Genomic DNA, 23116 nt, shown 5'->3' with positions numbered 1-23116 from the left:
AAACTATGTAATCAAAGGTTATCTATTGCAATTTGACTGGCTGATAAAGTTGGGTCAATACACATACTGATATGAACAACAAACTTCCATCAAGAAAAAAACAATGCCTCACTTAGAGCACTTAGAGTTATTGATCACAGGGTTGTGGGTTAAATATCCATGTCTGCTAAGCTGCCACAGTTGGGCTCTTAAAAGGCAAGGCTTTAAACATGACCCTAAAACATTTAAATATGAGCTCTGACCCCAGTTATCAAACCTGGGATGTGCAAAGAGAACATTGGCAGCATAGCAAAGTGTTACTTGAGTATCGAAGCCACTACTTTGTGATCAATAGCCCAGCTATTAGCCTCCAACTACCTTGAATTCAAGAATCATGCCTTGGTATGCCTTAGTATTCACACTCATTACTCAGGTAGAAGTGGAGATACTAGTGTCTAAAAATACTTCTATAGAAGTTGAAGTATCAACTTAAGCTTTTTGCTCCAGTAAAAGTGTAAAAGTACTGGTTTCAAAACTACTTAAAGTGGAAAAGTAAAAGTAATGGAAGGAAAACAAAGGCCGAAAGCTTAGGCCGTGCCACAGGGGTCTGTAGTGCACTACCCCCCCCCCTCCCCCAAAACCCATTTCTCTAAAAGCCATAATGAGGAGAATGTTCTATTAAAATGTTGATGTTAAAAATGTTGGGCTGCACTAGGCTCCTGTTTCAGCTGCAGATCTGCCCATTGAAAATAAAGCATTTCAGTAATATCAGCTCTATTAAAGGAGCGTCTCTGTGCTCTACTGAGCATTAACATGAGCTTCATGGAGGAAAATATGAGGAGTCGTTGTCTAGAAGTTTTGTGATGCTGCAGAAAGTCAGACTTCAGAGACATGTGATCAATAAGCTTTATTGGAGTGTAAATGTGGGGCTTAGTCGGGACGGTTCACTGCAGCTCTCTTGAGTCTCTGCCACGGACACAGTCTTCATACTAGACTACAGGCATCTGCTGTGTGCTTGCTGGAGAGGGACGGGATGTGTTCAGGTGTGATGGATCTCTTATAAACCAATAGGGAGTCAGAATGGTGTATGTTTATACTTCTCACCCAACCACGATCAGACTCACACTTTGGCAAGATTTGACAAGCTGGAATGAGAGAACAAGGCCAACTGTGCTCTCTCAGACTCCGGCTGCTGATGGCAGGGATTCGAACCATTCGATGGCAGCGATCCTCGGGTTATAGTGGCAGCACCTTAGTCCACTAGTCCATTAAGAACTTGCTTTCATTTAGATTTGGTCTTGACTTGTCTTAGGGATTGGACTTGAAGACAACTCAATGTTTTTGGGGTCTCAATCTTGACTCATTGATCTCATTCTTATTTGGATTCCGTCTTGGACCCCATTAGAACAGGCCTTAACTTGATTTAAGGCTTGGTCTTGAAGAGCTCTCACTCTCATTTGGACTCGGCCTGAAATCTCAGTTCCCTTTAACACACAAATACAATACAAAAATAGGCTAGGCTAAGCTAAGCTAGGCTATGCTATGCTACGTGGCTCCTGTAAGCTATCACAGTACATTAAACCAGCCAATAAATGTAGTGCTTACATTTATGAAAACTAACGGAAATGAAATAGGAGTAACGAGGCTGTTTTTAAAATGTAAGGAGTTGAAAGTTTAGATAATTCAGTGAAAATGTAAGAAGTAGAAGTAAAAAGTCGGCTTAAAATAAGTAATCAAGAATTACTCCAGTAAAGTATAGATAACCAACATTTCTACTTAAGTAAAGGTAATAAAGTATTTGTACTTCGCTACTTGACACCCTGAATGGGTGAAGATACACTAGTGTAATCTTATTAGGCAGATGTATGTAAATTCTTTGCGACAACAAAGCTAAATCCACATAGCAACTGTACAGACTGGGAGGAATGGGTTGACTGGGTGGTACATTTTGTGGAGATACTACATCGAACACTTTTATTATATTGAAACAAAGAGAAACATCAAAACCTGGTCTGCTGCATAAATTTTATATGTTCCCTAAAGACCCACCTTATTTACGTTCCCTTCATGTTCTCTGTCTGAAACACGCCGCAACAGTATGGCATCGTAAATCCGCCAATTGCAGACCGCCAACTCTACAGGCCATGAAAGCATTGAGGTGACTTGGCAAACTTTTGTGAAGAAGCGTCCCCTTGGACGACAAGGTCAATGCGAGAGGACAACGGTCTCTTGTAACTCGCCGTTTGGAAATTGCTCTTTGTCCAGTTTATGTGCTTTCCCTGTGATAAGATCGCAGCGGTTAGCCGCATCTTTACTTTACCAAATTGAAGTGTGCGAGGGTAACGGAATCAGCGGGGGCAAAAGTGCATCCTGAGCTTATCAGTGCTTTACAGGCCCCTGTGTTTATGTTTGCCGCTCTGGTTGACTTTGCCCCATTCAATGGCAGACGTCGCCTTTGCCTGAACCCACTTGCGGCATGCCCACTTTGTGTTCAGTCAGGACTCTGAACTCTGAATGCTTTGTCTTTAGAGAAGTCTTACTTCTGCGTTGAGCTGGTGAATCCGTTACGGCTTTAGGTCACGCATTAGATACTTATTAAATAAGGTCAAGTTGCTGTACTGCTTGAGTCGGTAATATTTGTACTATTGGTGCCAACCCAGGCCGGTTACCATAGAAACAAACAAAAACGAATGTGCTAATGCTTGGCCCAATCTTGACTTGGTGTTAGCCTCCTGTAGACTCCTTTAGCCTTGGCTTGGCTTAAGGCCTGGTCTTACAGAAGAGCTTTGAGTCGGTCTTGCTCTCAATCGGACTTGAACTTGACTTGGTCCTGACTTGGTTTTATGGACTGGTGTGGAAACCGAGTCAATGTTTCCGAGTCTCAGTCTTGACTCGGTCTTGCTCTTATTGTTTATTTATCAGTCTGTATTTGACTCAACCCCCTTTTAGACCTGGATTTGGTGGGTTAAACATATTTGGTCTTAATCTAATCTAACTGTTGTCTTGCTTTTATTTAGTTTTAATTTTACTCATTTTTTTACCCAATTCGGGCCAATTACCCAATCTCTGTTCATGTGAACTCCGCAATGCCCCCAACACTAGGAGGGTGAAGAACAGCAGGCCTCCTTCAACACATCTGAAGCCAGCCCCTGCCTCTTTTCGCTCTTGCTAAGTAGCCACCTGACTCGGAGGAACAAGCTTCTGATACAACAGCTAACGGACACCTGTGCTGACCAACATTATATGGGAAGTGTGGGGAGGAAGTGCCATCAACCCACCCCTAAGAGAACAAGGCCAGTTGTGCTCTCTCAGACTCCGGCTGCTGATGGCAGGGATTCAAACCAGCGATCCTCGGGTTATAGTGGCAGCACCTTAGTCCACTAGTCCATTAGGAACCAGTCTTGCTTTCATTTGGATTTGGTCTTGACTTGTCTTAGGGATTGGACTTGAAGACAACTCAATGTTTTAGGGTCTCAATCTTGACTCATTGATCTCATTCTTATTTGGATTCCGTCTTGGACCCCATTAGAACAGGCCTTGACTTGATTTAAGGCTTGCTCTTGAAGAGCTCTCACTCTCATTTGGACTCGGCCTGAAGTCTCAGTCCCCTTAATACACTGTTGTGTCCTGTTTCAAAGCTAAACTCACGTCAGTAAATCAGAGCTTTAAAACAGGCCAATATCAAAACCCCAATACTGTTACATCACAGTCTTGACTCGCTATGTCCAACTGCCGAAAGCTGCACAATGCTAATGCTAAGAATATAGAGCGATGCTAAAAAGAGCAAAAGTTTACAGTTGCAGCTACAGGAAAGCAGGGATGAGCCAAGAAGGCAACAAGCGATTAAGCGAGTGGGTGCTAGCAGGGTGCTAGGCTAGGCTAAAAGCTAATCCAACAATACCCTACTACAATTTCTTCAGCTAGCTAACTGCACACCATGCTCACTCTGGACAATGAGAGAAGCAAGCGAGAACAGCAACACTATCCTCTAAGACTCGGGAATACTAAAGAAAGTTCTTGTTACAGTGTTACAAACTAGGCTAGGCTAAGCTAAGCTAGGCTATGCTATGCTACGTGGCTCCTGTGAGCTATCACAGTACAGTAAACCAGCCAAAAAATGTAGTTTTAGCTTTCTTTTCGTTTCTTTTAGTTAAAGGACAACCGGTTTGTTTCATTCTGAGGTACGATAACAGGGTGGTAAAAAGGCTTGTAAAACTGCATCTGAGCATGTGCAACATAATAATACTCAATAAACGAAATCCTCGACCCCTTAAATGAATGGAAATTAACACCTGCCCTTTAAAATGTGCAGATAGGAGTTTTCGTCACGATAGCAATGCTGTACAGACCTACTGTACAGTTCAAATTGACCTGCTAATGAAAGACTCTCCACCTGCCCATTGTGAGCTCAGAGCCCATAACCTCCTTAAGCAGGTCGTGCCGCCGCCAGCATTTCTCCTCATTAAAGCAGCACGACGCCATATGTTTTTGTCGCTCGTTTGCGGTGCTGTTTTATCACTTTAAGGCTATTTCTGTGGCTGAGCTTTCTATATTAGTGAGCCCGAGGCACGGAATGGCTCTTTGCTAATGACAGGATTAAGAGTTGGAGCCATTCATCCTCCGCAGATCCCCCACCTGCAATCGCCGCGCAAGGTGCTAACCGCACCAGCGCTAATTGGCAAAAGCTCAGGCGGGGAGAGACACAATTAGAGGGCTCAGTGGCGGATCTCCCTGGGGTAGAGAACCGGCGCGAAATAAGTTAAAAAAAAAAAAAGCTTAAGAAGTGGAAGAGGACAAACTTAAAGGGGGAGGGAATGGGGGTTGGGGGTTGGGGGGCGACAAGAAAACTTGAAATCTGGCCCCAGCATACACTTTCTTTTTCCTCATCAAAGAAAATGGTCTCCGACAGTCTTAACAACAGCGCTTTCAATAGCCACAGTGTGTCTCATTAGTCATGGGGATTTGTACCTCTACCCTTTCTTTGAGTCAGTGGAAAACGGCCTCAAACACTGCCTCAAATAATTCAATTATGTGCCATACATTCATATGAGATTAGCGTAATTATGGCCGTAATTCTTAGCTGTTCGGCTTGGCTGCATAAAAGTCATTTTCTCAGCATAAGTGGAAAACAGGCACCAGGCCTATTCAAGAATATGGTATTAGATATTAGACACTGATGTCATTGAAGACAAGCACCGAAAGTGACGAGTGCAGCGCTCCCTTCTGGAGAGTCTTTAAAATGCTAAGCGTGAGTAAGTGAGAATGCGACGGGGCTTGCCAAGGATGGGCCTGCGGGGGTCTTGGCCTCTTCAATAGCCACATGAAAGATGAATTTAGCGACATGCTAAGTTCAAGTAAGAGGGAAAGCTAGCAGAACTGGAGGAGCTAGTCTACTGAATGAGTGCTGGTGCTGGTCTGGTGATGGTTGACCAACATACCAGTACTTAAAGCACAATATTTACTGGACTGGTGGTGGTTGACCAACATACCAGTACTTAAAGCACAATATTTACTGGTCTGGTGATGGTTGACCAGTATACCAGTACTTAAAGCACAATATTTACTGGTCTGGTGGTGGTTGACCAGCATACCAGTACTTACAGCACAATATTTACTGGACTGGTGATGGTTGACCAGCATACCAGTACTTAAAGCACAATATTTACTGGACTGGTGGTGGTTGACCAGCATACCAGTACTTTAAAGACAAATATTTACTGGACTGGTGATGGTTGACCAGTATACCAGTACTTAAAGCACAGTATTTACTGGTCTGGTGGTGGTTGACCAGCATACCAGTACTTTAAAGACAAATATTTACTGGTCTGGTGATGGTTGACCAACATACCAGTACTTAAAGCACAATATTTACTGGACTGGTGGTGGTTGACCAGCATACCAGTACTTTAAAGCACAATATTTACTGGTCCGGTGGTGGTTGACCAGCATACCAGTACTTTAAAGACAATATTTACTGGTCTGGTGGTGGTTGACCAGTATACCAGTACTTACAGCACAATATTTACTGGACTGGTGATGGTTGACCAGTATACCAGTACTTACAGCACAATATTTACTGGACTGGTGATGGTTGACCAGTATACCAGTACTTAAAGCACAATATTTACTGGTTTGCTGATGGTTGACCAGAACAATTGCATTTAAAACACATCATTTGATGGTTTGAGCTGGTCTGGTGATGGTTGACCAGCATACCAGTACTTTAAAGACAATATTTACTGGTCTGGTGGTGGTTGACCAGTATACCAGTACTTAAAGCACAATATTTACTGGACTGGTGGTGGTTGACCAACATACCAGTACTTAAAGCACAATATTTACTGGTCTGGTGATGGTTGACCAGTATACCAGTACTTAAAGCACAATATTTACTGGACTGGTGATGGTTGACCAGCATACCAGTACTTAAAGCACAATATTTACTGGACTGGTGGTGGTTGACCAGCATACCAGTACTTTAAAGACAAATATTTACTGGACTGGTGATGGTTGACCAGTATACCAGTACTTAAAGCACAGTATTTACTGGTCTGGTGGTGGTTGACCAGCATACCAGTACTTTAAAGACAAATATTTACTGGTCTGGTGATGGTTGACCAACATACCAGTACTTAAAGCACAATATTTACTGGACTGGTGGTGGTTGACCAGCATACCAGTACTTTAAAGCACAATATTTACTGGTCCGGTGGTGGTTGACCAGCATACCAGTACTTTAAAGACAATATTTACTGGTCTGGTGGTGGTTGACCAGTATACCAGTACTTACAGCACAATATTTACTGGACTGGTGATGGTTGACCAGTATACCAGTACTTACAGCACAATATTTACTGGACTGGTGATGGTTGACCAGTATACCAGTACTTAAAGCACAATATTTACTGGTTTGCTGATGGTTGACCAGAACAATTGCATTTAAAACACATCATTTGATGGTTTGAGCTGGTCTGGTGATGGTTGACCAGTATACCAGTACTTAAAGCACAATATTTACTGGACTGGTGGTGGTTGACCAGCATACCAGTACTTTAAAGCACAATATTTACTGGTCTGGTGGTGGTTGACCAGCATACCAGTACTTTAAAGACAAATATTTACTGGTCTGGTGATGGTTGACCAACATACCAGTACTTAAAGCACAATATTTACTGGACTGGTGGTGGTTGACCAGCATACCAGTACTTTAAAGCACAATATTTACTGGTCCGGTGGTGGTTGACCAGCATACCAGTACTTTAAAGACAATATTTACTGGTCTGGTGGTGGTTGACCAGTATACCAGTACTTACAGCACAATATTTACTGGACTGGTGATGGTTGACCAGTATACCAGTACTTACAGCACAATATTTACTGGACTGGTGATGGTTGACCAGTATACCAGTACTTAAAGCACAATATTTACTGGTTTGCTGATGGTTGACCAGAACAATTGCATTTAAAACACATCATTTGATGGTTTGAGCTGGTCTGGTGATGGTTGACCAGTATACCAGTACTTAAAGCACAATATTTACTGGACTGGTGGTGGTTGACCAGCATACCAGTACTTACAGCACAATATTTACTGGACTGGCGATGGTTGACCAGTATACCAGTACTTGAAGCACAATATTTACTGGTTTGCTGATGGTTGACCAGAACAACAGCATTTAAAACACATCATTTGATGGTTTGAGCTGGTCTGGTGGTGGTTGACCAGCATACCTGTACTCAGAAGACAGTATTTACTGGTCTGGTGCTGGTCTGGTGCTGGCTGGCTAGTGTTGTGCTGGTCTTCTTCTGTTCCAAAGAAGAAAGAGAGGGCCATGTTTGGACTGAGGCACTACCTCTAGAACTCCAGCACCTCCAGCCACGCCCGTCCAGGAGCCTTCTTGCAGGTGTACAATGAAGAAGAAGAAGGAGCAGGAGGAGGAGGAGGAGGAGGCTGGGGCACTTTGAATGGCAAGAATGGCACTTTGATTTCTGTTATCAGCGGGGCTATGATTAGTGGGCCCGCGGCGACGCCGAGCAATAACTCCTTGATTACAAGGCGCGTCTGTCATCGCAATCTTAAAGTGACGCTAACAAGCGGAAAGCCCGAGCTGGGGAATAAGCCCTTTTTATGAGCTCTGAGCCTCGGCAGCCGCTGCGCGCCGCTTGATGCACTGCATTGCTAATGAGCACGACGCCCGCGTGGCGTTCGGCGATGTCGATCAAAGCCAGGCATCTTATGAGTTCACCTGACAGCCCGGAAAGAGCTCCGTGCCTCGGGAGGCCGACGTCTCCATCATCACAAACGGCAGCGCTGAGATTAGGCCAAATCAAGTGGCACGCCATAGCCTAGGGCGGTGGTCCTCATAACACTCTCAGAAAAGCAGGAACTGTTGGCTAGGTTGTTGTTAGGACCCTAACTGAACACGCCCTGCTCGGGGCCCTGTATCAGCCATAACATTAAAACTGCTGCTCAGAGTATTTGCCAGCTATATTTTCAGATGTCATTGTACTCTGTATTTTTAATGCTTACAAAAATCTCCTTCAAAAACTCAAAAAAAAAAAAGAAGAAACAAAAAGACATGAGTATTTTTGGGTGTAGCTGATCTAAGGACACTACTAGCACTAACAAATAGAAGTAAAGGTTAAAGATTTTAAGCTACACAGTCATTTTAAATATTAAATGGTATAAAGATTATCTATTCAGAAATTTAGAATTGAAAATTAATGTTGAAAAGTAATAAATTGGGTAATATTTGCATGGGATATGATCAATTTGTTACTTTTATTTAGAAAAAAATATTTTTTTTGACTTAAACCTATTTTTGAATAAAAAGTAAATTTACATTTACATTTACGGCATTTAGCAGACGCTCTTATCCAGAGCGACTTACAAAGTGCTTTGCTATTTACCCACCAAATATTTGAATAAAAAGTTGAACATTTGTTCAAAGTTAGTTTTTAATAAATGTATTTGTTTGTTCAAATGAATTATTTTTGTTTAGTATATATATATATGTTGTTAGAATATTAAAATATTCTGTTCAATTTAGTTTTTTTGGTTCAAATGTATTTATAAAATATTGTTTATTTAAGTTACATATTTTTGTTCAAAGAAAATTATTTTGGTTTAAAGTTTTGTGTTTGTTTAAAAATGTTCTGAGTTGTTCAAAGTAAACTGTTTTTGTTTGTTAGTTTGTTTAGAAATGACTTACTTTGTAGTAAAGTGTTTGATATCATCAAATCATCTACATTGTAAAAAATGAAGATACAGTAACTGATAACAGGGCATTTTTTTGAGGTATTTCAACTTCAGTCAAAAGAATTTTATTTCAGTCAAAAGAAATTTATCTTAGTTTGGTCAACAATACAGACTAAACATCTTACCCAATCTTTAATCAGTTTCGGCTCATTCATGATTTTTGAGACTCAGTATGGATTGTTGACCAAACTGAGATATAGAAGTAAAAAAGTTTGGAGCATTTTTGACTGTTATCAGATACTGCATCATTTTCAAGTTTTACTGCGTCCAGTGTATCCTAATAACTTGTTCATTAATTTTGCGAAAATACAAACAAAATCCAGTGACAAAAATGTCCTTTGGATAGACACCATAAATGAACCACTTTTGGTTCCTTAGAGAACCCATTTTTGTAAAAGTGATGTACACATGTGAGGAAACCTTTAAAGCTGAAAGATCTTTCACATGATGTGACGATTCGATACCAATTCAAGGGTTCTTTCTAAAACCTTTTTCCAAACACTTTTCCACAGTAAGTTCTGGTTCTTAAGGCATTGCTCAGGGAACCCTCTGTGGCAGCTTTATTTGTATATGCTGATGTACGACAGTAATGGTATTGCGTAGACAAGTATTGGCAGGTAAGTTAAGTAAATCAGTCAGTTACTGTTGGTTCAATATTAGGATCGTTTGACAGAGATGTATTGCCAATATGGTGATGCATACAGTAGCTCGAGTTTCAGCTGGGCAGACGCCTGAGACCCGGCACAGAATTTCTAGTTTTCTAAGCTGGTAAAGACAGTCGGCAGGTTGCCTCAAATGCATTAGCCCTGCTTTCATAGAATACAATTGCTGTCAGGATACCATGCCTGCATTATTTAATGGGGGGGGCTTAAACACGGACACATCTGGGCTAGGGATGCACAGATCTGGCTTTTTCAGTTCTGATACCGATACATAAACTTTGCATATTGGTCGATACCCGATACCAGTCCGATACTATTGCTGAATTAATAAACTGTATATCTCAACATGTGGGAAAGACTTAAGGCATCAGGATTGACTTATTTATTTTGCCATTTGTCATTTATTTATTTGCACATTTAGTGCAGTCTCACACCAACAAATCAAAGTAAAAGGATTGGTTTCATGGATGGAATTATCCGATATCCGATCCAGCTAATTTTGATAATATCGGGGCCGATATTCGATCCTAATATCAGATCGGCGCATCCCTAATCTGGGCACAAACCTTGTGGTATTTTCTGCCCATTTTCACTTTTTAACATTACTTGAACCAGGCCGATCTTCGTTACACTGGACCAATAGAAAGGCTCCAAAATGACGAAAGATGCAAATATTTGTGTAAATATGTAAATGTAAATATTTGTAGCTGTAAAGTTTTACAAGATCCGAAGTGCCCAATTCCCATTAAATCTTTCAGTGATGTTCTGCTGCCTGCTGCCACACTAAAACCAGGAGTGGAGGTTTGACCGTTCCTCCTGGGGGTTTGCTGCTGAAGCCTCACTAAGACATCTGAACTAAGCCTGCGGACAATGCGCTGTCATTAATGTGAAATTAGCTTTAATTAAAGCTTTACATCAAGCTGCCAGCCCGAGCGCTCCAGCCGGCGCTGTGAAAGTGCCAAAAATTGGACAATGTTTATTAAGCGCCTCTTTTCAAAGTAGCCTACAGCCCGTGACATTTCATTTCACATGGCGGTGGACGAGTCTCTCGATCACTCCCAGTTTCTTCCCTGTTGCTTTTAGGCCTTCTCTCCCACGGAGAAGGACCGATTCCTCCTACAGCATGAAAAGCAATTGTTTTTGAATCCTAAAGGGACTGAAAGAAAAAGGGTGTGTAAGAGTGTAAATGATGGAAAGAGAGAGAGAGAGAGAGAGAGCTGCAAACACTGTGAGCCAGCAGTAGCGAGAAAAATGCATATGCGACTCCACTAGGAGTGCAAACTTGACGTGTTCTACACAGTTATGCAATTCATCACAGAGTTATGAGAAATACCTCAGCGCTCTACACATCAGCTTCCCGAAGAAATTACCCCATGCTAGAACAGCGCTAGGCTCCAGGCTAGGCTGCGAAAGGCCCTACCTTTGAAGGGGCTGTGAATGAAAAGCCCTAATCAGCTCACCTACCACACTCCTTGAGCGAATGCCCAGCATAAAAAACCCAAAATCAACTTCAGCAACTATCACCAGACGTCGCCTCATGCAGGTTGGCAAGAGTTAATGGTTAAGATGACCCAAACATCCCAGCTGGAGGGGTCCCGTGGGTCACATTACAAGCTTCCACTGTCAAAGCTGATTATACTTCACATGAACCTGAAGAAGATGTTTCGTGAACCACTGTTTTTTTTTTCTTTTCGGTTGCATAACCTACGTGATCCGAGGAGTCGCTGGCAGGATATGAGAGTAGAAGCGAGAGAAGCAGCTTCAGGCAAGGCGAGATACAGTTGTATGCCAAGTGTGGGCCCCCAAATGACATGTTGTGTTGCTTTTCTAAGTGAAGGGAAGTGAACGAACTCGCCTGCAAACTATCGTGCAGTTTCTGTTTATTTGCAGGATTGAACATATCGCAAGAATACGGAAGGCATTTGATGGGGGTGTCCAAACTTTTGCACACCACTGTATATAGAGTAGGGTGTTGTGTCTGTACACAATACACAATATTATAATGCTCCAAAAGTAATCCCAACGAGGGAGAAGATAAAAAATAATAATTAAAAGCAAAAAAAGGGACCCAATACTAAGCCCTGTGGGACACCATGAAGAACTTTTTACATTGTAGCAAATCTGTTGACTTGACTGAGTATCTTCTTCGAGGTGCTGATCACTACATGTAACTCTAAGAAGGTAACCCAGTTGAGATGATGCTGTAAACTCTTTCAGTAGCCAAAGAAATTCTGTTCTTTTGTTTACAAAGCTCCCACCGGCTCTTGGTTCTCGACACACTCGTACTTATTGCATGGAAATGAGGTCATAGATCAGTGTATACTGTACATGTATATAATAATAGTATGGCTGTTTGTGTGAAGAACCCTTCCCAAGGCAAGACGAGTCCCACTATTGAAATGATGGAGCCAGATCTAATCTTGGTACTGTACTGACTGGCTCCTTAATAACAATGCCTCCACAAGACCTCTGAAGAAGTCCTGCAGTATCCGCCACCAAGATGTAAGCAGCAGATTCCCTAAGTCCTTCAAGAACCCTTGGGTGCCTGTGATCCTGTCACCGATTCACCGGTTGCCTTTTCTTTGGAGCACATTTGGTAGGTAATGAGGTAATGACCACTGCATACTGGGAACCCCCTACAAGACCTGCCCAGACATTTTTGTCTGCTTCCCCCACATCAACTTCAAGACTGTTCACTGTTCATGCCATTCCAGGCAGATCATCCATCTCCTTCACTTTTCCGGTCGTTTGTTTGTTTGTTTGCTATGGTACATCAGTCTTTTTACACAGGTAGCTCATTCCCAAGCCCTTTGATAGGTCCAAAGCTTCAAATGTTAGAGCTGAGTGAGGGGGAAGGGGGGGGGGGGTGGTCTTGGGACTCTTAAGGACCAGGATTGAAAAACACTGCTACTGGTTCTGACACTGAAATACATCGACTGTGTACACACTGCAACAAGCAGCTACCCAAGAAGGTCCTATTAGAAGAAGCCCATGGCGCTGTCCAGGGTCCTGAATCGCCTTTAACGGGGTCCAGCGTCTATGAGCTACACTGATAACCTTCCTCTCAGAACAGTTGGCTGAACTTTTGGGATTGTTCTAGATTGGTTCGTTGGGTAGAGCTTGCAGGTGCGAGGCTGCTCGACCAGGGTTTGGACAATCGCTCCATCGCTCAAACGGTCAGTGGTCAGATGCCAATGGTAATGAGAGCACAGTGGCTACTGCATGCGAGCCAGTCCTGCATGCAACCTCCCATGGTCTCTGATTAGAGCTGTCTGAAGGGGCAGACGTAACTTTCCACACTGATATCCTTCACGTCCTTCTGACCAGCAGCCCTGACCAACATTCCTCATCTGCTAAACCTCGCTCTGCGCAGCTCAATCCATCTCCACTGACATGCCCAGCAGGACGCAAGATCACCAACCACCACCACCACCACCACCACCACCACCCCCGAACTACCTTACCTTGATCGACGTGCTGTGCAGCAGCTGTGCTGAGAGATCACATGTTCACATGGCGAGCACGAGATGGCGAGCACGTTGGTCTGGTGCGAAGCTCCAGCGAAGGTCCCACCGTCCACCGGAGAGCTGCGAAATCCAGCACTGCGTACAGTCCGGTCCGGCCGCAGTCTATAAAAGCCCGGAGCTGAGGGACTGCTGAGGGACTGGACACTGCGGCAGCCACAAATCTCCCGGAGCCCGCGCAGCAAACACGCGCTGATTAATTGAGGGCTAAACGGTGACTGAGAGCTGGGCTTTTTTCCCCCTGCGCTGCCCCCCCTCTCTTCCCTCCCTCCCTCCTTCCTCCTCCCTCACCACCAATCACTGTTTATTCCGCGAGACGAAAGAGAGAGAGAGAGAGAGAGAGAGAGAGAGAGTTTCTCACTGCAAGCGCTCAGACACGGAGGCAGCCAGTCAGATCACGCGGGGAGAGAGAGATAAGGAGAGAGAGAGGGGGGGGGGGGGAAGAGAGAGAGAGAAAGGGAGCGAGTGAGAGAGCGGAGAGAGAGATAAACAGAAAGACAGTAATGGGGGGGGGGGGGCAGGAGAGAGAGAGAGAAGAGTGAGAGATAGAAAGAGAGAGAGAGGAAGAGATAAGTGTAATAGGGAGGGGGGCGAGAGAGATAGAGAGACAGGAGAGAAAGGAAAAGAGGGAGAGTGAGAGATTGAGAGAGAGGGAGAGAGAGCGCGAGACAGAGAGAGAGAGAGAAAGGAAAAGAGGGAGAGTGAGAGATTGAGAGAGAGGGAGAGAGAGAGAGAGAGAGAGAGAGAGAGAGAGAAAGGAAAAGAAGGAGAGAGAGAGAGAGAGACAGGAGAGAGAGAGAGAGAGAGAGAGAGAGGAAAAGAGGGAGAGCAAGTGCTTGAGAGGCAGGAGAGAGAGCGCGAGACAGAGAGAGAGAGAAAGGAAAAGAAGGGGGGGCGAGATAGAGAAAGGGAGCGAGTGAGAGAGCGGAGAGAGATAAACAGAAAGACAGTAATGGGGGGGCAGGAGAGAGAGAGAGAAGAGTGAGAGATAGAAAGAGAGAGAGAGGAAGAGATAAGTGTAATAGGGAGGGGGGCGAGAGAGATAGACAGACAGGAGAGAAAGGAAAAGAGGGAGAGTGAGAGATTGAGAGAGAGGGAGAGAGAGAGAACGGAAAAGAAGGAGAGAGAGAGAGAGAGAGAGAGAGACAGAGAGAGAGAGAAAGGAAAAGAAGGAGAGAGAGAGAGAGCGAGACAGAGAGAGAGAGAAAGGAAAAGAAGGAGAGAGAGAGAAGAGTGAGAGATAGAAAGAGAGAGAGAGGAAGAGATAAGTGTAATAGGGAGGGGGGCGAGAGAGATGGAGAGACAGGAGAGAAAGGAAAAGAGGGAGAGTGAGAGATTGAGAGAGAGGGAGAGAGAGCGCGAGACAGAGAGAGAGAGAGAGAAAGGAAAAGGAGAGAGAGAGAGAGAGACAGGAGAGAAAGGAAAAGAGGGAGAGTGAGAGATTGAGAGACAGGAGAGAGAGAGAGAGAGAGGAAAAGAGGGAGAGCAAGTGCTTGAGAGGCAGGAGAGAGAGCGCGAGACAGAGAGAGAGAGAAAGGAAAAGAAGGAGAGAGAGAGAGAGAGAACAAGACAGAGAGAGAGAGAGAGAGAGAGAGAGAGAGAGACAGAGAGAGAGAAAGGAAAAGGAGAGAGAGAGAAAGAGAGAGAGAGAGAGAGACAGAGAGAGAGAGAAAGGAAAAGAAGGAGAGAGAGAGAAAGGAAAAGAAGGAGAGAGAGAGAGAGAGAGACAGAGAGAGAGAGAAAGGAAAAGAAGGAGAGAGAGAGAAAGGAAAAGAAGGAGAGAGAGAGAAAGAGAGAGAGAGAGAGAGACAGAGAGAGAGAGAAAGGAAAAGAAGGAGAGAGAGAGAAAGGAAAAGAAGGAGAGAGAGAAAAAGAGAGAGAGAGAGACAGAGAGAGAGAGAAAGGAAAAGAAGGAGAGAGAGAGAGAAAGAGAGAGAGAGGAAAAAAGGGAGAGGGAGAGATCGAGAGGCAGGAGAGAGAGAGAGGTGAAAAGAGGGAGGAAAGAGACGGATAGGGGAATGAGAGAAAGAGAGAGAGAAAGAGAAATAAGGAGACAGAGAGTGGAGAGACAGGAGCGAGAGAGATGAAAAGAGGGAGAGAGAGACAGAGAGAGAGTAAGAGAGAGAGAGAGTGGGGGGGGGGGGGGGGGGGGTTGTCTGCCTGACTGTGAGCTCATATTTAACGCAGCCGCTCTGTCAGGTCTGTGTTTATGGTCGGTTCTCTCAGCAAAACCACCAACCACCGGCCAATTCCATAATTATTGGAACCCTTTCAAAAAAATGAGCTAAAATCAATATAATAAATAAACCACTGACGCAACGAGGTATTTCACCCGTAGACTAATTAGTAAACTGCATATTTATACCTTTACATCGTCTTTGAGCAACAAAGGAGGTAACTATAGGAACAGTACAGTAAACGTGCATTTCCTGAGTAACAGCACTAGTCTGTTGCCATATGGCCACTTGAGGTGTTGCAATAGAGCTACTAAGTGGTTGCTATGATATCCTAAATTGTTGCTATGATATCACAGGTGGTTGATATGGTATCCCAGGTGGTTGTTAAGGTGTTGCTAGGTGCTTCCTATGGTATTGCTCCAAAGTTGCTTAGTGCTTGCTAGGTGGTTGCTATGGTGTTTCCTATGCTCCTATGGTGTTGCTACAACTAGGCAGCAGGTATAACATAGACAGATCTATACTCAGAGGTCAGTATAAAGAACAGTGGGCTGTGAGGTAGCTCAACCTAATGTAGTCTGAAGTTCTCTCTCTCTGAAGTCATGTTTTTTTATTCTGAATCTCAGCTTGGTCAGCAATAGTTCTAACAATAATAATAAAAATAATAATAATAATAATACCAGCACTGAACCTCTTGTGTGTGCCAAAGACCATAGTGTGAAGGAAGGTGCTGATTCTGCAGGTGTATGGAGGCATATGGTCATATGGGTCTACCAGCAGTGGCAGAAATCCCAGTCTACAGGAAACTCTCCTCAGAACTAGAAGTCAACGCAGGTCCCTGACCACCTCACTAATTTCTGAAAGTGTAAATATGAACACATGCTATATATATGCATGATATGATAACACATGCATGATATATAGATATATTAGAATTAGAATTATACTACATATAGCATATCCCCCCCACACCCCCCGCCCACAATACCTTCTCTCTCTCTTTGTGAAGCTGTTTCTCACTTTCTGCCCAACTGTGAATCTAGCAGTTGTTCTTTGAACTATTTGACCTAATGTCATGATGAATGCACCAATAGAAAAGCCCCAAAACTACAAAATCTTACATTGACTTCCATTGAAAGTTAAGCAAGTTGCTGCCTGCTGCTAAATATCATTATCAAATATCAACACCAAAGGATACATTGCGCAGCATAAGCCAACAGATGATCATAGCACTGGAATTGGATTTGTAAAATACTGTGATGAGCTAAGGGACTGGATCTCTCAGCTGGGCACATCCTTTACAGTACAAATTAAACACGAGACCTTCAGCAAACAAGAAGAATGAACCACAATAATCTATGCACGAGCAAAACCGTGCCATGACAAACAGAGACCAGGGGGATGAATAGACCACAGACAGACAATGGCAATAATGAAGGGTAATGATGTGGTGACAAGCTCCACACAGGTAAGGGAGATGAACAGGGCACACACAATAGCACATGCAGCAAATGTAAACAAAGGGACAAAAAACAAATGGGAAAGGGACATGACAGGCTGATGTGTTACAGAAGTCCCTAAAGCACAACCACCGAGGGAACTGGCTTAGATAAGAGGCTGGAGAGAGAAACGGCTGGACAGAAACTGGACAGAACCAGACCACGAATGAAGAGACTGAACATAAGGCACACAGGACTGGACCAGTGCAGAAGAAGCCAATGACTGAACATTGACACAGACAGGACGGGGGCGAGGACACATGCTAGACTAGGCAGGGGCATGGTCAAGAAACTGGACAGGGAACACGACAGGGGACTGGACAGGACTCTGGGCAGGCAACAAGGAGGGACTGAAGTGAGGATGAACAACATTGTTTAGGCAACGGGATTAAAAACAGTGACAGGAACCACAATGGGAATGGAATCTGGGACTAATACTGACATATAAGCAAGGACAGGGATTAAGACACTGACATGAACAGGGATGGAGATGGGGACAGAAACAGAAAGGCAAATGATTTGGGCATGCACTGAAGCTGGCTAACCTGTTGGCCGGTGTTGGAACAAGTGACCTGGGGATGGCAATAGAGAGGATTGGTCAGAAGACTAGGTGTCCAGTGCTGAAGCTGGTGGGCCAGGAGACTCAGAGGTCACAAGCAGGACAGGGAACTCATGGGCCACAGGCAGGACAGGAAACTCGTAAGCCAGGACAGGAGTCTTGCAGACCACAGGCAGGACAGGAGCCTCATAAGCCAAAGAAAGGACAGGAGACTCACAGACCACAGGTAGGACAGGAGACTCAGGCCACAGGCAGGACAAGAGTCTCATTGGCTATAGGCACAGGAGACTCACAGGCCATAGGAAAGATGGGAGACCGGGCAGGTTTTCATGGGCCAACATTCTCTAGAGAACTGGTGCAGTGTCTCGAGGGGGGCTGACCTTGACACACGTCGTCCAGCGCTTCAGACAGGCCCTACACATAAAGGCAGGGTGAGACAGAAACTTCTTCATATGAGGAGACTGAGAGATGTGCTTCACACAGGAGACCTTTTCATAAAAGCTAACTTTCCACATGTGGACGCTTCATAGCATCGCTGGACAATAATCAGGACAGTAATGATTCTATGAAGAAAAGCAGGCAAGTTTGGCTGTTGGGCTTCTGCACTCTAACAGAACCTCTTTTTTGTCTAAACTACATTCTTAAAAAAGGGTATACTTCCAAAAGTATCCAGACACCCCTTCCATTTAGTGCATTCTTCTACTTGAAGGTGCGTGCAGGTGTTATTTACCATACACAGCTTGTAGATTCTCCATAGAAAAGCACTGCCAATAAAACAGGACGCTCTGGAACAGCCACAAATGAGCCAAAGGTCACCAATGATCCAGTGCCAAGCATTGGCTAGAGGGGTATAAAGCCTCCAGCACTGGGCTCTGGAGCAGTGGAACTACATTCTCTGGAGTAATGGAACGTCATTTTGGGACAAGTTGCCAGAGTGCCAGAACTCCAGTCTCCTCTAACATCATTGTCCGACCTTACTAAAGCTCTTGTGGCTGAGCAAAGCAATGGTCTCACAACACCTAGAGTGCAAAAGGGGGGTAAGCTCAGTAATAATACCCTCGATTTCAGGAGAAACTTTAGATAAGCAGGTGTCTACAAACCTTTGGGCATAAAGGCCCAATTTCCTGGACATAACCCTAACTTTGGACCACAGAGCATTTTGGAAGGAGACCCCCTCATTTAAGCAAGCTTAAAGTCCAGGACTAGACTTAATCTAGTTAAATCTAAATCTTCTTAAACTAGAAAGCTGGCCCATAGCGTATGTTTATCTTTTTTAAGTGTCTGGCAGATAGTACAGAGGTTTGCGTGACTGCAGGTCCCTGCTAAAGGACAACAAATAGCCACTATCACATAATTACTTCTGTCCTGCAGGTCATGTTTGCTGAAGGACGCTCAGAAATCCGCCACTAGTCCATATGGCTCACTTTGTCAGGACAAAGTGGCACATTTTAAGAGGACACATTTAGAGCTGGACTCACACAGTGAAAGTTTCATCTACGCTGAAGAGAAACCACGGTTCTATGCAACAAGATCACATAAAATTCATACATATACTACTAAAATGCAACCAAAGAAATTCCTAAAATTTGCACAAAGACATTTGCATGGTTTAGGATTCACAAGGAGCTCCTGTCTGATATTTCGTTCATATTTATGATTCACAAGGTGCTTTTTTCTGATATTTTACGATTCACAAAGAGCTTCATATTTGATTTACTATCCAAACTCACCAGTAAACCTAAACCTCCTGTAAGAGCTGTATCTGTAAACCTCAAAAATATGTTTGCTTCACAATACTCTGCATGTACTTTTAAGTCTTGAGTGAATTTAATAACTTTTACAGCTGTTTTGTTTAATAACTTTCTGAGAGTACGTCTGGTTCCTATCATTTTTTCCTGAAAAAGCTAATAAAGTTGTGGTAAAGTTCCTCCATGTAAAGCCAGTGTTCAGACCGTTGCAAACGATCACATAATCCATTAGGAGGACACGACGCAATAATGGAACTTCAAGAAACAAGCCAAACCTTGACCTACAAGAAAATCTAATCTAATGTTACAGAGATACAGAGTGTGCAGGGAAATGAAAGGTAATTTGAAGGGCAAGGAGCAATAGCAGAACAAACTGGTAAGAACCAAGAGAAAGAAAGCAATTCTCTCTTTTTTAGGATCACTTTGTACCTTGTGAATCATTTACATAATCTGCTTACTCGCTCACCTAGTTGGCAGCAACTTGAGAGGAACTGGGTGGGATACAGATACACACAAACATTTTGATAGAGTCGATGTTTAAGCCTCTTTCTTACAGAGATGTTTGCCTCCACTGTGAGACGTGTGGTGTGGATAAAGACAGATTCCAAAACCAATTTAACAAACCCACTAAAGAGCAGAAACATCTAATTCTGAGTCATATGCAAAGGTTAAGTAGATAGATAGATAGATCGATAGATCGATAGATAGATAGATAGATAGATAGATAGAGAGATAGATAGATAGATAGAGTTAGATAGACCAATGGATAGATAGATCAAGTTTTAGATAGATAGATAAATAGATAGACAGATAGATAGACAGACATACATAGATATACAGATATAGTTATAGTAAGTTGTAGACAGATAGATACAGTTGTATATAGACAGACAGACAGACAGACAGATAGATAGATAGATAGATATAAAGGTAGGTCGATAAATAGACATTGAGATGGATAGATATAGTTGTATATAGATATATATATGTCAATAGATAGATAGACATATAGATCAATAGGTAGATAGAAAAGTAGATAGATAGAGTTAGTTAGGCAGATAGATAGATAGATAGATAGATAGATCAATAGATAGATTGATAGATAGATAGACAGATAGATAGACAGACATATATAGCTAGACAGATATAGTTATAGATAGATAAAGTTGTAGACAGATCGATAGAGTTGTATATAGATGGATAGATTGATAGACAGTGCAATGGATAGATAGATAGATAGATAGATAGATAGATAGATAGATACATAGATAATTAGACAGATAGATAGATATAGTTGTAGGTTGATAGATAGACAGTGAGATGGATAGATATAGTTGTAGAGAGTTGTATATAGATAGATAGATTGATAGACAGTGCAATGGATAGATAGATAGATAGATAGATAGACAGATAGATATAGTTGTAGGTTGATAGATAGACAGTGAGATGGATAGATATAGTTGTAGAGAGTTGTATATAGATAGATAGATTGATAGACAGTGCAATGAATAGATAGATAGATAGATAGATAGATACATAGACAGATAGATATAGTTGTAGGTTGATAGATAGACAGTGAGATGGATAGATATAGTTGTAGAGAGTTGTAGATAGATAGATAGATAATTAGACAGATAGATAGACAGATAGATATAGTTGCAGGTTGATAGATAGACAGTGAGATGGATAGATATAGTTGTAGAGAGTTGTATATAGATGGATAGATAGATAGATAGATAGATAGATTGATTGATTGATTGAAATGACAAGAGACTAAGACTGACAAGAGATTGACCAAGCACCTAGGTGTCCTCTCTAGAGAGGAAAGGTCAAATTCTCTGGATGTTGTAAAGGATGTTCGCCACATGAGTCAAGAACGATAACTGGTCATCCACAATTACACAATTAGGCTTTGTGCTTCTGAAAATGAAGTGACTAGTTATCAAAGGAGATGGCAAGATTATGGTGAAGTGCAGTAGTTGGACTTCACCAGGATGTACAGAATCTCGATCTTGCTGGGGTTGAGTTTTAACGTCAGCGAGACTTGCTGAGATGCGAGATGAAATCTGTGTGTCAGAAGGTGGAAAAGAAAGGATGAGTTGAATATCATTAGCATAACAGTGGACGCAAGAGAACCAATTAGAGGACATTAGTTCAACAAAAGAGGGAGTGTAGAGTGAGAAAAGAAGAAGACCAAGCACTGAGCCTTGTTGAACGCCAGTGGAGCATTGATCGCCAAGCAGGGCTGGTGATTCCAAGGCTGGTGAGGCCAGACAGGAGGAGCTTGTAGTCCATTGTATCGGAAATCTGCAGAGCTTTATCCTGCTTCTGTTGGAGTAACTGTTTCAACTGTCCAGGGAGGAAGGCTTTCTACTAGATATAGGATCTGATTGCAGGCAAGATCCCAACTCATCGAAAAGTGGATGGAGCACCTTCCATCATTCCAGAGAACACAGTTCCTCCACTGCTCCACAGCTCAATGCTGAGGGGCTTTATACCCCTCTAGCCCACGCCTGGCTTTAGGCAGCATGGTGCCAGTAGGTCCAGAAAGTCCTGTTCTACTGGGACTAGACATGCTGTGTGTATGCATTTGCACATCTGTGTCAGCAATGGATGCAACTTAAAAAAGCCGAACACATTCATCAGGAGGTGTGTTCACAAAAAGGGGGGTGTCATGTATGCAGAGTTTTCGATTAGGCTTTGGAACGTGACTGTGGTTCCAGACTTTCATTATTACGTGTCACCTTGGCTGAGACCTCACCACGCCATTGATTCTCTATAGGAGGCAAACCTGAAATCATCCCTCTCATCAGTTAGTGACCATTGATTCGCAGAGCGGGGGGCGGGGCTTGCAAAACTGAGCTGTGTCAAAATGTTGAAAGTGTTTGAACTTCTAATAGAGCACAGGGAGGATCAATCATCTGGCAGATCAATCGATCACAACTCCGCCGGGAAAATTCAGCTCTTTAATAGATATCACTTATCACCTTCAAAGCCAATTCAGACCGAAAGTCGCCCATCTGGGGGAACAGGTACGCCTCGAATGCAGTTCTAGCAAATGCCCTTAATTGGCGAAGAACTTCGTTCTTACACTTTGAGGAGGTTCTTCATAGGTTTAAGAAGTTCCCCACACTCAAAATGCACAAAAATGCACCTGAACCTGAAATGAAAGTATGTAGTTGAAGGGTTCTTTGATGAAGCATTGTGTGCAGGTTTATCATTTGAAGGTTCTTTAGGCTTTTAAACACCAACGATTAAAAAGGGTTCTATGGGGAACCATTATAGGGAACTTAAGAAATTCATGGAGCATCGGTAAGGATTCCTCATTTCACTGTGGATAAGATTCAGAATAAGGATTAAGCTTAAGTTTAGGTGTATATTTAGGTGTAGGTCAAAGTGTACATTAAGATTAGATTTAGGTGTAGTTAAAGGTTAGGTTAAAATTAGAATTAGATGTAGAATTAGATGTAGATTAAGGTGTAGACTCTCTTTAAGGTTACACTCTGCTGCTACCTTCTCCATTTACTGATGTTCTCTCTGTATTTTATTTTTATTTTCATTTTTACATATATTTTTATATATTTATGTATATTTTATTTATTTAAGTACTGCTGTCTGGGTAAAACTGGGTCCTTGGGTACCACAATTTCGTTCCACCCCATGTACCACATGTGATGCGAATGACAATAAAGTCTCCTTGAATCCTTGAATC

General features: G+C 42.9%; 1 protein-coding gene across 1 annotated transcript in view; it reads right to left on the bottom strand.

Annotated features, from left to right (window-relative positions):
• elfn1b (extracellular leucine-rich repeat and fibronectin type III domain containing 1b) overlaps positions 1-13552 on the bottom strand; it is a 162352-nt gene extending 148800 nt beyond the window's left edge. The window contains exon 1 of the mRNA XM_072657659.1: positions 13365-13552. The gene's annotated coding sequence lies outside the window, so the exon portion shown is untranslated. The remainder of the gene's footprint in view (positions 1-13364) is intronic.
• Positions 13553-23116: the final 9564 nt, after the last annotated feature.

Source organism: Salminus brasiliensis, chromosome 15 (genome assembly GCF_030463535.1).
Source record: "Salminus brasiliensis chromosome 15, fSalBra1.hap2, whole genome shotgun sequence".
NCBI classification, from domain to species: Eukaryota; Metazoa; Chordata; class Actinopteri; order Characiformes; family Bryconidae; genus Salminus; species Salminus brasiliensis.
Note: the sequence above shows the minus strand (reverse complement) of the source record. Positions and strands in the feature narration are given on the sequence as shown.